Genomic DNA, 16,255 nt, shown 5'->3' with positions numbered 1-16,255 from the left:
TTCAAATTGATATGAGAGCCGGGTTTGCCAAAGTAGGCGGACAGGAGAATGAGGTGTAGAACTGCATTAATCTTTATAACATTATTATTTCCCCCCTTCATTCTAAGAATAACAATTGTCTGCTGCATTATGGGATCAAAGTAAGTTTGCCAATAATGACGAAAAGAAGAAAGGGCTTACAGTATGTCAGTCAAACGCTCTCTAATAGAGTCTAATTCAGTTTGGACTCAACAACCCTTGGCGCTGCTTTGCACATCAATGGCCCTCGAGCTCGGAATAAAACATTGTGCTAAATCGTCTTTAATCTATTCACAGTTAGAGACTAGTTAATGCTAGTTTTATAATTACATCCATCCAGGCATAAGTACAACCTACAACATTCATCACTCATTTACAAGTCGCCCCATGGTAGCAGTGTTCCAGAACTGGTCCAACACACTAGTCCGCCCTCATCTCATTTTGATTTATAACTGCGGGTCATGCTGTATAAGCGCAGGTGGTAGGGGGAAGTTCCTACTCTTGACATGGTGTTAATTTACTAATAAATACACACAGGGAGGGTGAAAGGGGGTTCAGGGGTGAGGAGAAGAGGGGCGAGTGCTGCCCCCTAGGGTGAAGCAAGAGGAGACTTTTGGAAGCAGCGCTAGGTTGGCCACTCGCCAGCTACAGCTAACTGTACTCCTCCCCGCTGAGAGAACATCCATCTCCCTCCTCAAACTGACAAGCAGTTTATTCCCACATTCATTTGTCATGTCCCCAATCAGCCGCCTCAATAAAAGCATTCTGACCATGATGGATTGGACTTTGACGGTGCCAAAAAGCAGTTCTTATTCATAGTTTCCCTTTATCTAATAAGAGGATAGTTTTAATGTCATCATTGAGTGATGGTCTGTGAGAGTCAGGTGTAGGTCATCTGGATTGAAGACTGAAAGTCAGAATTAAGGAGAGTGAATCAGAGTAAAACCCTGACACTTTTGTTTGTTTGCTGTGCGTAAAACAAAGGCTGTATGGCATTGAGTATTCTATCTGAAAGAAGTCCCCTCAGAGATTAGCTATTCAAAGGCATGCAAATGACATCGCCATGTGTAGGTTTACAAGGGGGTTGTGTTCGTTTTGGATCTGCTTAATTGCTTCATTTCTAAAATAAGTCTGTTGTTTACTAGCACAATGCAGGAAAAAGCAGAGCAGTTGGCGCATTTTTTTTTGCCATTAATATTTTTATGCCGTGTGTGTAAAATCCTGTATTCCAGTATTCCAATATTACAGATATTGAAATTAAATAAAACACTTTCAAAAAGAATATGCAGCATCCGAATAAAAAGTGTTTTTTAATTTATTTTTCTAAAACCAAAGAATGACAAAAATGTTGCATGCAACAAACATCCACTCATTGCAATCATACTATTCATACACACTCATTATAGTAGCTAACAAAACAGGAACAAAATATCTTAGAAAAATCTAATTCAAATAAATATAAAACAGCACATAAAACAGGTTTTCTTCATCCTCCTCACAGAACCTGAAGTAAGGATCATTTTGTATCTGCCATTTTGATAGATTTTTTGTTGCCATAATTTTGTAAAGAAATAAAGTTGAAATATCCTTGAGTATGAGTCTGTTGTTGTATTATAAATAGTTAGAAAGAAATGTCTCCATGGAATTGGAACATTTTTCAATTCAGTTCTTGTTTTAGTTTAGTTTTTCCTTCTAAATGATATTGTCAATATTCTAATTTTAACTGTTCAAAAAAAACATTCTCAATATGATCTAAATTTCAATATATTGCCCTATACTAAGAATATTTTTTTAAATGTACAACTATAATGTTATTACACTTATAAAGGATTGAGATCAGTCCTGGGTCAGGCGCAGCGCCTCTGTTCAGTGGGGGCTGAATTACATGGAATCCCACTATCTCCAGGGGTTAGCCATGCGTGACATGCCTGCATTTCACTTGAACATGCAGTGGCAGAAGGGGCCTGAGCCTTTTCCAAATCATTCAAAAGAATCAATTACCGTAAATGCAACAGAGTTAGTCAAGCATGTAATACACAACATATCTGCACATTTCAGTTGAGCCTAAAGCACTATTTGGATTATGCTATGAGACCAGATTTATACATATACTATGCATGCAACATGGGGTCCATTTTGAGTGTCCCTTTTTGTGACGCATAGCTTGAGCGAGGATGTTTGACCCTATAAACTGCTGAGAGTGTCTTCAGTGAAGTAAACCAGTGAAGATCAGTGCTTTATACCAGACACCTACGTTTGAACTGTTTCTGAATAGGTTTTTTATTCACCTCTTTTATTTTCCGAGCAACTGTAAAGTGTCATCTTTTTTTTCTGTAATTTTTTTGTATTTATAGAAGCATTGCATTGCTGTAGATTTTTTTCCTATCACCATCCAGGCAACAGTGCACATAAGGACATACAATCTTCCATGGAGTACTGGAGTTTTAATAAACATTTAACGCCGATGACTTGATGATAATGTGATGTTTTCAATACAAAAATCTCCTTCAAAACACGTTACTTCTAAGCCTTTCAAAATAACCCCAAAATTGCTTAAATATTCTTATTACGTACAGTACACCACATAACCTGCTTTACTTCATCTTCGAGCTGGAGCTTTATCTCAGCCTCTACATGCCTAATCTGATGTAAAACATAACAACGTGTAATAAATGTGAAAATATAAACATCATGAGGCAGCCAAGGCCTAAATCTCTTTTTCCATGTTCTTCCAGAGTGGACAAGCAATGTTATTGGTTGTGGAACAAGACTAGGACAAGGATCAGGGCTTCACTTGTGATGCCATCTGAGGCTTGAATCGCTGTTCTGGAGTCATACACAGTGTATACATGCTGTAAACCACTCTTACTATGGACTAGGCTCTTTGTTAACACTTGTATTTTAGGCCTTCTCTTGATCAGACATACTCAGCGTGACAAATTTAGTACATTGTAGCCATAGCCATGAACACACAGAAAGAGAATTGAGTGCTTTGTCTTCCAAACAGGCAAAATATTATGATCACAGGTGAACAGGGTGGCCAACCGTTCAATAGAACCTTGTTCCTTGTTTGGACACGAAAAACCCATGTTTCTTACAGAACTGATAAGGAGTGCAATTTGTTCCTTATTTTGGAATTATTATTTAGATTTTAGTTTAGAAGCGTAGACCTTAAAATATACTGTTCTCTGAGTTTTATTCATTATAATTCTAGATATGCAAACGTTAGTGGTATATCTGGAAGTGGTTAGTGTTTTGTAGAGCCTTATGAGACATAAACTGCAGCTTGAGTTGGGGGATCAATCTGAGGGACTGAGACTACATTAAGGAACCACTGTAAAAAAGATGAAAGTTCTTTGCACGGCAAACATTTTGATAAAATAGGCTGAGAATGTTCCTCTAAGCTCCCTCCAACGAGCTGCAGTCAGTATCTGCCCTAAAAAAACACAATCAAACTGCTTAAAAGAAACAAACTACAATATACTATTTGATCTCATTTGTTAAGTGTTGACTGCCCGTACTACAGGTGAAGTAGTGAATAGCAATTTGTGAGTGAGATGTGCATTAAGATGACAAGTGTTAAAATGTATTGATTATATGAGCGACATGGACCAAATTTGACAACGGAGTCATAAATATTTATCAAAAATAAGTTAAAAGAAAGGGTTAGCTCAGCATGTAGGAAGAACACCATAACCTCAGCGTTCAAGACAACATACTTATGATGCTGGCTTACTTAATAATAACTGAAAGTCCATCAGCGAGTACCTAACTTCAATCATTGATTGATTACATTTTTAAAGGCTGATGGTTTTGACATAAATAAAGCACTAGCTGATGATGTCAAACTAAACAAGGCTCAAAATGACTGACTGTTTGGAAGTGCACATGAACAAAAAGGGTTTCATATAGTGCCTTTGTGTCCTTGCGGACAATGACAGCAATGATGGATACAACACAAGCATCAGATTAATCTTGAAAATGGAATAATCATGCACTTCATGGGGCTAGTGGTCTGAGCAAGAGGCAGGATAAGCACAAGGGCTTGAATAGCACAATTTGTGACATAATCTCCCACAAAAAACATTGGGAATCTTTAAATGTGGGAATATACATTTCCACAGGTCAAGGTTAAGATACAAGTGCACATTTGCCAAGCTGTCCTTGAGGATGAGCGTGTCTCTTCCTTAGGGACATGAAGCGCATTGCAAGGTGACCTAGAACAGCTAATGGTGACTAATATGCCATGTAGAGGGTCATAACATGCCACACCACTTACAGGAGGCATCTCCAATCAATACACAAATCCTTCAATCTTATTTCCACTATACGGAAAGCCACTGAAACATATAATGCAGAAATAATGTACACTTACATCCAATTGCACAGAGCTGGAACATAAACACCTAGCATGCATATGTTCAGTGTTTCAGGAGAATGCTTTTCCATTACAAATTTGCACTTGCTGTTCAAGGAAAGGGAACAAGCAGCTTTACACACAGCTCTGCTTTGTAATTGAATGCACATCCTGGAGACATTTCAGCACTGAAGGCCGATGCTCTTTATATTGTGGTATGTTACTTTTTTCAAAAAAGAGGAAGTCCCAACATGTTGTCACTGAGTGTTTTCTGTAACGCCGGAGAAAATAATCCTTCCGACTCAAAAGCTGTGAATGTATATTGCAGGTATCTGTCATCTGGGTGTCAATCCAGCCGGCAGATTTCACACGCCATTGGCCCCACCACACCTCAGCCTGCGCCTTCCCTGACTGCATAAATACTCTGCATTCAATCTACCTCTCAGGTAAATGTATGAGAGAGAAACAAACAATCAAATCCATACATATGGTACTGCTAGAAGCAACATGATAGAAAAGCGTTCTGTATTTTTAATGCAACTTATAAATCATATTTTCATACTCTGTGGTCCCCATAGACTTTTATGCAGACTTTTCTGCCCTTTTATTTTTGGTATTAGGGCTGAAACAATTGATCAAGTAAATTACAAAAAGTTGATTAGTTTAATTTACATTGTAGAAAAAGGAGGAAGTGGTCTGTTTTAAACTCACACATGAGTCTATGGAGCAGAGTTTTGTTGTGGGAAAGAGCACGGAGGACGGCGATAATGAAACAGAAAGTCTGCGCAGAGGAGCCAAGACACAGCGGCTAATGCTGCAAAAGGACTCAGTGAAGAATCATCTGCAGATGTCCAGCTCTCAAAACAACACAAAGTAAACCACTGGCCTCACGTAACAGAGTTACACACACATAACTTAAGTGATGTGACATAAAACTTGATCTGGCCTGTTTACAATACAGTCTGGTGACAAGTTAATTAGACATTTATAAAGATTCTAACAAATGCAATGTTGTTTCTTCTTTCTTTTCTAGCTGTGATGTTTCAGTGGAAGACCAACATGGATCCCTTTAGAAATAATCTGAAAGAGACGGAAATGTGGCAGATGCACATCAAGGACATTTGGACTGCTGTGTCTGCCTATAGAAGTGAGATAATGGGACAGATTTATGTGAAATTAAGAATACAATGTGTTATTTCAAGCAGAAGCTCCTTATTTGCTATTTGTGCATACTATGAACAATAATTGTTATAATATATGTAAAAAAATGTTTGAAATGCCTTATGTTTCCTCTATAACTTGGATGCCATTTATAGCTTAGAGTTAGGCCTTTATGGAGCAGGTTTCTTTCTGTATCTGCAAAAGTATGGCACGATTAACCCTTGCCATTTCTTGCTGCGCCAAATGGTGCTGCAGTATAGCGACATGAGCGTACTGAGCCACACGTGTATTGTATTTTGACGGCCGTATTGAACAAATATCATATTGAGTATTGTTACGTCGCTATTTTATTTGCACACGGGCCTTGCACAAAGTATACTGGAACTCAGTGGTTGAATTACTAACAGTTGGGGGAAGTGTCAAGAGATAACATATTGCTAATGCAGCAGTTTTACATCCTCAAAGGCAGCTACAACATGATAAAAGCTATTGTGGTCATTAGCCTAACAATTCATAATGAAATTCCCTGGAGTTTAGCATGATAATTGTGTCCTGCCGAGGCCTGTTGACAAGCTTCGAATCCACCTCAGCTCAAACCTATGTATGTACAATTGTTGCCAAAATCCAGGTGAGAGCTGATAAGGAGTTGAATGGGAGCAGGGTTCAGTAAGAATGCATTTCATTTTGGTTGCAGTACCTTTACAATCGTGCATGGGTGGTGTAGTGCCATGCCTTTGATCAGCTGGTGGAGACAATGCAGCTCTTCTTACCCTGTGGCACTGGGGCTTACCTGCGGGGACTGAACACCTTAAAGAGGCTTTAACCCTGCTTTGGATCCGGCTGACATGATTCATGCGAGCTGGGTGTGGATGTGAGTCCCCGCTGTGGAACTGTGTCTTTCATGTCGGCCTGTTTATGAGAATATGGATATGGGTTTTAGGAGCTTGTGGGTGTTCCTTAAAGCAGCGCTACAACCTCAACCCAGGCCTGATCCCTGACGAGCTAGAATCTACCTCTCGATGAATCTCACATAGCACACTTAATTCCCATAAGAACATGCTGCACAAGGCCCCTCATCTTGGAAACAGAAAGGTATTTGAGAGCAGATTAATATTATGAACAGTAATATTCCCCCAGCGGCATCTGCATGTGCCAGGGATTACAGAGCTCTGGGCTGATTACCAACGCAGGAAGAAGGGTTACAAGTCCAAAAAACTTTCATTTTTTTTACTGATTGAGTCCAGGGCATGGGAGATAGACGCCAATATCGTAGAAATAAAAATGATCACTCAAGGCACTAAATTATGTTGTGAAGCATGCAAGGTTTAAAGTAGTAAAACATGGGGCAGCGGGATCCCCAAGGACAGTATGTCTAATCCCCTGTTGATTTTTTGTTTTCAGCAGCATAAGACAGTTAGACCTTGCTGATCTTAAGCAGCATAAGACATTTAGACATTCTTTGCCTCATTATACTTCTGGACACCGGACTGACGCCAGGCCACGCGTGAGAAGCCAAGGAAATTACCTTCAAGAGATGTCTTCTGACAGAACACTCGGCAATTTCCTCAGCGCTCGTTCGCGTGAGGACAACATGTGGTCCACTTTGACCATATGCAACCAATAAGTCAACCTAACTAAGCCCATGTAACTGGCACACAAGGGAGGGGGAGTGGCTCAACAGGCCTCTCGTGTCAGAAATTATCCAAAGCTGCCTTTAAAGAAAAGAAACAACACTGTTTCCATTTTGTGCCAAGTCAAAATCACAGAGCTCTAGAGATTTGTGAGAGAAAAACAGCGGGATATTTCCCTTCTCTGTGCTCTCATGTTGACTTAGCGGATTCCACAAGTCTCTGGGATTGACTAGAGGAAGGAAGGCGATGGGGCACTGCCATGCACAGAGATTGTCAACAGTTCTTCGACAGGTTCAAAGAGCAATCTGATAGAAAAGCAGCTCTGACATTGGCTTCCTGCATCCGCCGGCTTCACACAGTAGTCATCAATTAGAGGACTGAGGGCGCCGTCTAAACACAAGCGCACGCACCGTGTGGGTCAATTAAACTTGAGTTTAGAGAGATTCAGACTGACACTCATATGTTTCCAGTTAACAGAAAAGCTACCCAATGGATTCTTTTCTTACATAATTTGTGAAAAACAACTACACTTTTATTAACAAAAAAGTGAAAGTATGTGTCTGATTAAACATAATTTTCATTGTGAATATAATAAATATGTTTTGAAATCATTATTTTCTTGTATAGCAATTCCAATAAGAGCAATTTTGCAAATTTTTTGTATATCAAAGTTAAATTAACTTTTTACTTTTGAAAAAATAATAACAAAATATTTAACAACAATAATAACTAACCCATAACCCATTTATGTAGGAAATAGAATTATTTGCAATGCATGATTGTGTAAATATGCAATAACAAGCATTGCATTGGTTTAATATGTAAACATATATTTCTATCTAAAAAAGACAAATCTGATACACTGAGAATAAACTGGGAATCCACAGTATCTCTGAGTACACAGGGACCGGGGCAGTGCAGAAATCCCCCGATATCACTGATACCCGATATCACTGATACCCAATATCACTGATACCCAATATCACTGATACCCGATAAACCATCTCTAGTAAGATCCCATGAAGGATATCACATTGATTCGGTAATTGCAACCGTTAAAATTGCTATTTCAATTTGCTATTTCACTGCAATTTTACAGCCCTGGTAAAATGATAATAGAAGTCTCCTTGTTCCATTTATTTTTTGACAGTTTGGATAATGTGCAAGTGTGAAATTAAGAGCTTTGTTTAACTCATTTGGCAGAAATCCTACATCTGATGCAAAGAAACATCCTCATTCATAACGGTTGAAATTGATCGTTGTTCATGTCCTCCTGAACCACGCTGCCTGGATTGGATCTCCCTCTCTCCCATCTCTTTCTGCAGATATCTTGATTAAAACAATGTTGGCTCTACTAGAATATATTTTGAGTCAGCCATGATGAATACGTCATCTCCCGGGTAAAAGGGTAGAGATGGGGCTGGTAGGTAATAGAAAAGGAGGTAAAATTAGGGAGGGAGCAAAGACGATGTAGAAATCAATACCATCTTCTATTTGCATTCCTTTGATCAGATACAGCAGGAGCAGGAGATTAAGTAATACAGATTTTGCTTGACAAGACAATCATTAACACTAGTTTGCAATCTGCCGGCGCACCCGCTGGTCCTGTCTACCGCCTTGGGAAAGACAAGTGTTCTACATAAGTGAAATTGGGAGGGCACTTGTAAGACATTGGCTGCAACAGGCCAGAACAGCACACTAGGTGAACGCTTTCTGTGTAAATCACCATCTGACTTCAATCACACTTTAAGCCATAAAGCCAATTAACAGCCGAAAAGAGACGCGGCGAGATCAAATGCAGCGGTTTCTTGGAAAAAATAATCATGGGAGGCTTGTAGCAAAGGATTAATACAATTTGGGTCATTAGAGGCCATGTCGGTGAGTGAACTTTGACCTTTGTCACGCCATTCGAGAAGGTTTTTGATCCAAACTATAACTCTGGGCTTATTTACCCACGTCTCCTTGCTTTGGGCAAGGGTCACACAGATTATGTTATTTAGCACACTCATCCGCGGTCACAATTCCATATGCCACTCAAATGGACTATGCTGGACACACGGTGATAGTCTGCCCCCTTATGCCCAGATGTGACATACACATTCAGACGTTTGGAACACAGGGCACTGTAAGTCCCATAGTGCATAATAGTAAAAGTATTAAAAATAGATGGTTTTATTTAACCTCAAATTGGACATTAATTTACAATGTGTGTCTGGGAAAATAATATCCTCCCTCTCATACGAATGGGATCAGTGGATTAATCTTGGTAGCAAACAGATGGAGGGAAAGAAGAAAAATTAGAAAAATATGCAATATGAATACATTTGTCTTGTATAATATGCAATCTGATTCATCTAACGGTGAGATAATAGGGTGATGCATCGGGGTACTTAGGAAAAAGACAAAGTTAATTTATTTATGGCAAAGTGTTTCTAACGTTACGCGAAGCAATATCATTGATTCCTTTGGGATTACAAATTAAAGATAAGCCATGAATGAGGACAGCAATGTAATTTCAACAAATGCATTCATTTAATCACAGTCTAATTTAAAAGCTGAATCTAAAATGCATCAGGAGGCCATAGGCCTATAACACACTGCCACAAATGTAATTATGGCACAGACGTTGTTTTACGGTGTTATGAAAGTATTCATTTATATTAATAGAAATGGCTGCATTATTTTGTATATTTCTAGCCATGTTCTTAGGTTTTAGCTAAAAGACATAAGTGTAGTCAATGCCAACCATAATAGACCGTATTTTAAACAGAAAATAGGGGAAAGGCAATATTGAAATTTAGAACAGCATGTTCACTATCCCCCAACGACTGTTGGGCCTCAGCTTCCTACAAAAGTCTGTTTCAATCTGCTCCAAACGCAGATGCATGCTATCTGCTGCTTTAACACTCGGGGCCTATGGGCTGCAATAGATGTTACGACAGCACTCAAAATCTAAGATCACAGCATAACCCAATGAGAGGAGGCAGTGCTCCTACCAGGAGAACACCAGCTTATTCATGGTGCAAAACACACCCAACATGTTAAATTAAGAAGCTACAGGCAGTGACGGGAGGATTACTTTCAAAAGGTATTTAGTTACAGGTCAAGTAAAAGCAGCATGTATAGATTGATTAGGAAAATCCGCTACTTAAAATGTTCATCAAAACAAGCCATGTGCTTTTGTTTCACAAATATCTTGTTATGTTATGTTCTTTAAAACACTGGAATCATGTCATTCCCTTTTGCCAAACATACTTTTTTACACTTAATCAGTGCTAACTTTTAAGTGGGTTAGGTGTGCTTTTACCACTGAAAGAAACTTCAGTGAACTGTGGTAAAATCAGAATTAGTCTGAAGGTGATCAAACTTTTAAACAAAGAGGAACAGGTCTAAAGCAGGAATGTGTGTTTGTATGAATGATTGTAGGTGTCCAGCCTTAATAGTGTGAGGCTGCTGTGAAGCAGGGTAGAAAGACCCCTAAGCTATAGGGTAACATGCGATAACATGGGGTAAATGTTAAAAACAGACTTAATTAAGTCATGCTTTCTCATCTCTGGGGTCACCCAAGACATAGGAAATTCACTTATACCTGGAATTGTTTTGCCATTGGAACCAAAGATAACATTTAATTATCAGACTGCAGAGGCAACATGTTTTTTCTTTTATATTCATGAATTAATTCTATCGCTTGTTCCCAGTGACTTTCGCTTTTTAATTCATATATAAAATTATGATAGTATAGTATAGTATAGTATAGTATGGTATGGTATGGTATGGTATGGTATAGTATAGTATAGTATAGTATGGTATGGTATGGTGTGGTGTGGTGTGGTGTGGTGTGTTGTGTTGTGGTATGGTATAGTATGGTATAGTATAGTATAGTATAGTATAGTATGGTATGGTATGGTATGGTATGGTATGGTATGGTATGGTATAGTATGGTATAGTATGGTGTGGTGTGGTATGGTATGGTATGGTATGGTATGGTATAGTATGGTATGGTATAGTATGGTATGATATGGTATAGTATGGTATGGTATAGTATGGTATGGTATGGTATGGTATAGTATGGTATGGTATGGTATGGTATGATATGGTATGGTATAGTATGGTATGGTATGGTATGGTGTGGTATGGTATGGTATGGTATGATATGGTATAGTATGGTATGGTATAGTATGGTATGGTATGGTATGGTATGGTATAGTATGGTATGGTGTGGTATGGTATGGTATGATATGGTATAGTATGGTATGGTATGGTATGATATGGTATGGTATAGTATGGTATGGTATGGTATAGTATGGTATGGTATGGTATGATATGGTATAGTATGGTATGGTATAGTATGGTATGGTATGGTATGGTATGGTATGGTATGGTATGGTATAGTATGGTATGGTATGGTATGATATGGTATGGTATGGTATGGTATGGTATGATATGGTATAGTATGGTATGGTATAGTATGGTATGGTATGGTATGGTATGGTATAGTATGGTATGGTATGGTATGATATGGTATAGTATGGTATGGTATGGTATGGTGTGGTGTGGTGTGGTATGGTATAGTATGGTATAGTATGGTATAGTATGGTATGGTGTGGTGTGTGGTATTGTTAAAACTCACTTGGAAAATAATTACTAAAATCTGGCTAATTTTGTATTATTTTATTTAACCAGGAAAGTCCAGCATTTTTGTGTTTTTTTATGTTAATGGGGAAACCTGAGGACCCAGGACCTTCTTGCTGTGAGGCTAAAGCAATAGCCGCTGGCCACCTTGACATATTTATTGAATAAAACTAAATATTTCTGTCAGATGTAGAACCTTAGTGTTTTACAATATTTAGTTTATGGCGATGGATTATTCCATTAGCCTATATTGCAATACTGATATTTTTTTTATATATCTATACTTTATATCATTGCTAAATATCCTTGGGGAGCATATATGTATAGTGAACAAAAATCTAAACGCAACACTTTTTTTTGTGCCAATTTTTCATGAGCTGAACTCTGTATCGCAAATATTGTTCAAAATCTGTCTAACTGAGCAAGTCATTTTAATATTAATAATCCATCCCACTTCACAGGTGCGGCATATCAAGATCTGACATGGGATGAATATTGCACAGGTGTGCCTTAGGCTGGCCACAATAAAAGGCCGCTCTGAAGGGTCTGGTTTTGCTTTATTAAGGGGTCTGGGGGGGTCAGAAAACCTGTCAGTATCTGATTATGTCCAATAATGTGTTGCACACTTTGCACAATGGCTTTCTACAAAATGTACTGGTCCCAAGATGCATGTTAAAAAACAGCTTTATCCAAGCAGCAGTTTGTTTGCTGTAATTATTGTCCCTATGTGTGTATATTTTCAATGAAAACTGTTGAGTTGTTTAGTCGTGGTTGTGGTTTTGTTTCTTTTTGATCAGCACTGGGTTACTTTCAAAATATGATTTATGGTGATGTATGGAGGCCAGCTTCAGCTGCAAAACAATTATTACTGTGGGTATAAATAAAGTTACCTGAACATGAAAAGTCCACTGAAGTTGCTGGATATTGGCAGGATCTGGAAAACACTGTTGTATACTTTAATCCCAAATATGCTCAATGAGTGACATGTTTTGTTGTGCCATTCATTCACAATCATCACCCATGATCATCACCAATCAAGCATGATAATGCGAGGCCCCATGTGGCTTTGAGTTCAGCTCAAGAAAAATGGGAGCAAAAACAAAAATGTTGCGTTTATATATATTTTTCACTAATTTTTATATAGATAAAAATAAATATATATAACGATTACAAAGGAAAATAGACTTGACTTTTACAAGTGCATCTGGCCTAAACAACAGACTAACAATAAACAGCCTACGGCAATCTTCTAAATGTTAAAATGTATATTACAATATTTATGGCAGAATACTAACACACCTTTCACTCTGTTGCATCATGCGGCGTCTTCTCTCCGACAAGCCAGGCAGGTAGCAGTATGCATAACATCTCATCCATCTGCAATGACATTTAAATGAGATCTCAATCTGCATGTCCCAAGGCCTGTTCACCACCACACTCCAAAAATACACATTTGAATATGAGAAAAAAGTCAGGTCATATTACATTTGCATATCCTTGCACAAGGAGCTGTTATTTGTGTTTAGCATAATGCATCAATTTAGAATCAGAATGTAGTGCCAAAACAGTGGATTAACAAAAAGATGATGCAGCTGGGGCCGGGAAGAAAGTATTACATTCAATTATTACAATTAAAGAATGTTGTTGAAATTATAGTATTCATCAGCAATACTAAATAAGCACAAATAAATGATGACATTATTATATTATAAATAACATTATGGGACATATAAGTCTTGTTACATTTGTGACGTTTAAAAAGCACACGGATCTGTTATAATATACTGTAAATAATCATAGTCTTGTTTTATACTGATTATCCCTTTTCTTCTGCTTTATCCGGGGTCAGGTTGCAATGGCAGCAGAGTAGAGTCCCAGACTTCCCTTTCAACACACACTTCCTCCAGCTCCTCTGAGGGGATGCTGGGCTGTTCCCAGGCCAATGGAGAGCCATATCTTCCCGCCTCCTGGCAGTGGGAAATTCAGACCGAAAGGCTTCTAGGAGACATCCGCAACAGATGCCCGAGCCCCCTCAGCTGGCTCCTCTCAACTCAGGAGGAGCAGTGGCTCTACTCTGAGCTCCTCCCATGTGACTGAGCTCCTCCTCCTGCCCCAGTCACTCTGCGAAGGAAACCGCTTGTATCCACAATCAATCTTGTCCTTTCGGTCATTACCCAAAGCTCTTGACCATAGGTGAGAGTAGGAATGTAGATTGACCGGTAAATTGAGAGCTTTGCCTTTCGACTCAGCTCCTTCTTCACCAAAACAGTCCGATACGCTCCACCGAACCATCTGTCAATCTGACATCTTCCCTCATTCGTGAACAAGACCCCGATATACTTGAACTCCACTTGGGGAAAGGACTCTCCACCCACCTGGAGAGGGAGCGCCACCAGCGACTAAAGATGGATGTAGTTAATGGGCCAATTCTGATAAGATAAGATAAGATAAGGGAACCTTTATTTGTCCCACAATGGGGAGATTCCAATGTTGCAACACAGATTAGGTCCAGAAACAAATTAGGCACAGTATAATAATAAAAAACTCTTAAACTTTTAATAAAAAATATCTCTTGTTAGCTGTTATGGACAGAAAATATTGCACCAGGATGATTGACATTATGTCAGTATTGCACATGATTATGAAGCTGAATGAAACATGTTCAGGACTAACAGTGTTTGTTGTAGAGTCTGACAGCAGCAGGAAGGAAAGACCTGCAAAACTTCTCCTTCACACAGCGAGGGTGGATCAGTCTCTCACTGAAGCTGCTCTCCAGAGCGGACAGAGTGTCCTGCAGGGGGCGACACTCATGGTCCAGCATAGATGTGAATCTAGCCAGGACCCTCCTGTCCCCCACCTCCTGCACCGAGTCCAGAGCACAGCCCAGGACGGAGCTGGACTTCTTGATGACTTTGTCCAGCCTCTTCCTCTCCCTCTCTGTGATGCTGCTGCTCCAGCAGGCCACACCATACAGGCTGATGCCACCACAGAGTCGTAGAAGGTCCTCAGGAATGGCAAATGTATACTGTATGTTCTTAATTTGCACTGTCCCTTTAAATAGATAAATCTAAATCCAACCTTTTTCCGGTCAAGAACCATGGCTGGTGCAAGCTTGAATGAGCTATCAGCATAACATCCTCAGCAAACAGCAGGGATGAGATCCTGTGGTCCCCAAACCGGACACCCTCTGACCCCTGACTGCGTCTAGAAATTCTGTCCCTAAGAATAATGAACAGAACCGGTGACAAAGGGCAGCCCTGGCAGAGTCCAACATGCACTGAGAACAGGTCTGACTTACTGCCGGCAATGCGAACACAGCTCCTGCTCCGGTCATCCAGGGACCGGACAACCCTAAGCAAGGGCCCCGGACCTGCAACTCCTGGAGCACCCCCCAAAGGAAACCAGGGGGGACACGGTAAAATGTCTTCTCCAGTTCCACAAAGCACAAGTGGACTGTAGAGTGGCTCTGTAAAGCACTCTGAATTGTGCTCTACAAATAAACGTGCCTTTTTATTTTTTTATTAAAACAGCAGCTCCGTCACCTGACACAGCACAATGGCATTACAGACACATACGTACAAATGACATCTAATAAAAACTATCCGCTCCCATTAAGACATCATTGATTTGTATGTGTTTTTGTGTAGATTAAGCTCTGGACTGTTTGAGCCTGACCCTGTTAAAGAGTGGCGCACTAAACCAACGTCCAGATGGTTACAGCACATATTCATTATGTGGAACATGTCTGGGGTCAGAAATTATGTTGCATAGTATTGTCTCATACAGTCCGTCTAAGGTTTGGCCCACATCCTTTGAGCATATTTGATATGCATATTCACACAGCATTACAGTATTACAGTACTGCAGTACTGCAGCACGCTGGGGAAGATGGAGCTGAAGAACAACACGAGCACCTGTTGTGCGGCCCCTCATGACCTGAGGTGACGGAGGATATACATTATTTGTTTTGTCTTTTTACAGATGAAGTCAATGTGATGTGTCTATGATAATTGCAGGATGATAACAATGATAATAAGGAAAGTTCCGCACTCCATTAAAATGTAGCTTCTTACAATCACACACATTTGAAGCGTATTTTAAGTGTCAAGAAATGCATTTATATGATATTATTGTCATCATTATCATTATTTTTGAAAGCAACAATAAACTATACTCTCAAATAAGGAAATATCCGTGTTCTTAAAAGAGATAGAGGGAAAGGAGCTAAACTGAGCAGACAGACTACAAAGTATGCTGTTTGGGGTCAGTTCCCCTGATGTCTCTCACAGTGCTGTTGCCAGTTTCTGCCACAGAGTGGAGCCGACAGCTCAGAACTGGAGTGAGGCAGGGCCAGCCCCATGTCCTATAAACACACACAAATCATTTACATGCTGTACTCATCAAAGGCAACTCTTCCTCATCTCCGCTGAGATTAGAGCCAATCTGAGCATCCAAT

The sequence above is a fragment of the Eucyclogobius newberryi genome, unplaced genomic scaffold (genome assembly GCF_026437365.1).
Source record: "Eucyclogobius newberryi isolate DKJ021-1_F unplaced genomic scaffold, fEucNew1.0.hap1 SCAF_5, whole genome shotgun sequence".
Taxonomy (NCBI): domain Eukaryota; kingdom Metazoa; phylum Chordata; class Actinopteri; order Gobiiformes; family Gobiidae; genus Eucyclogobius; species Eucyclogobius newberryi.
This window is presented reverse-complemented; position numbering follows the sequence as displayed.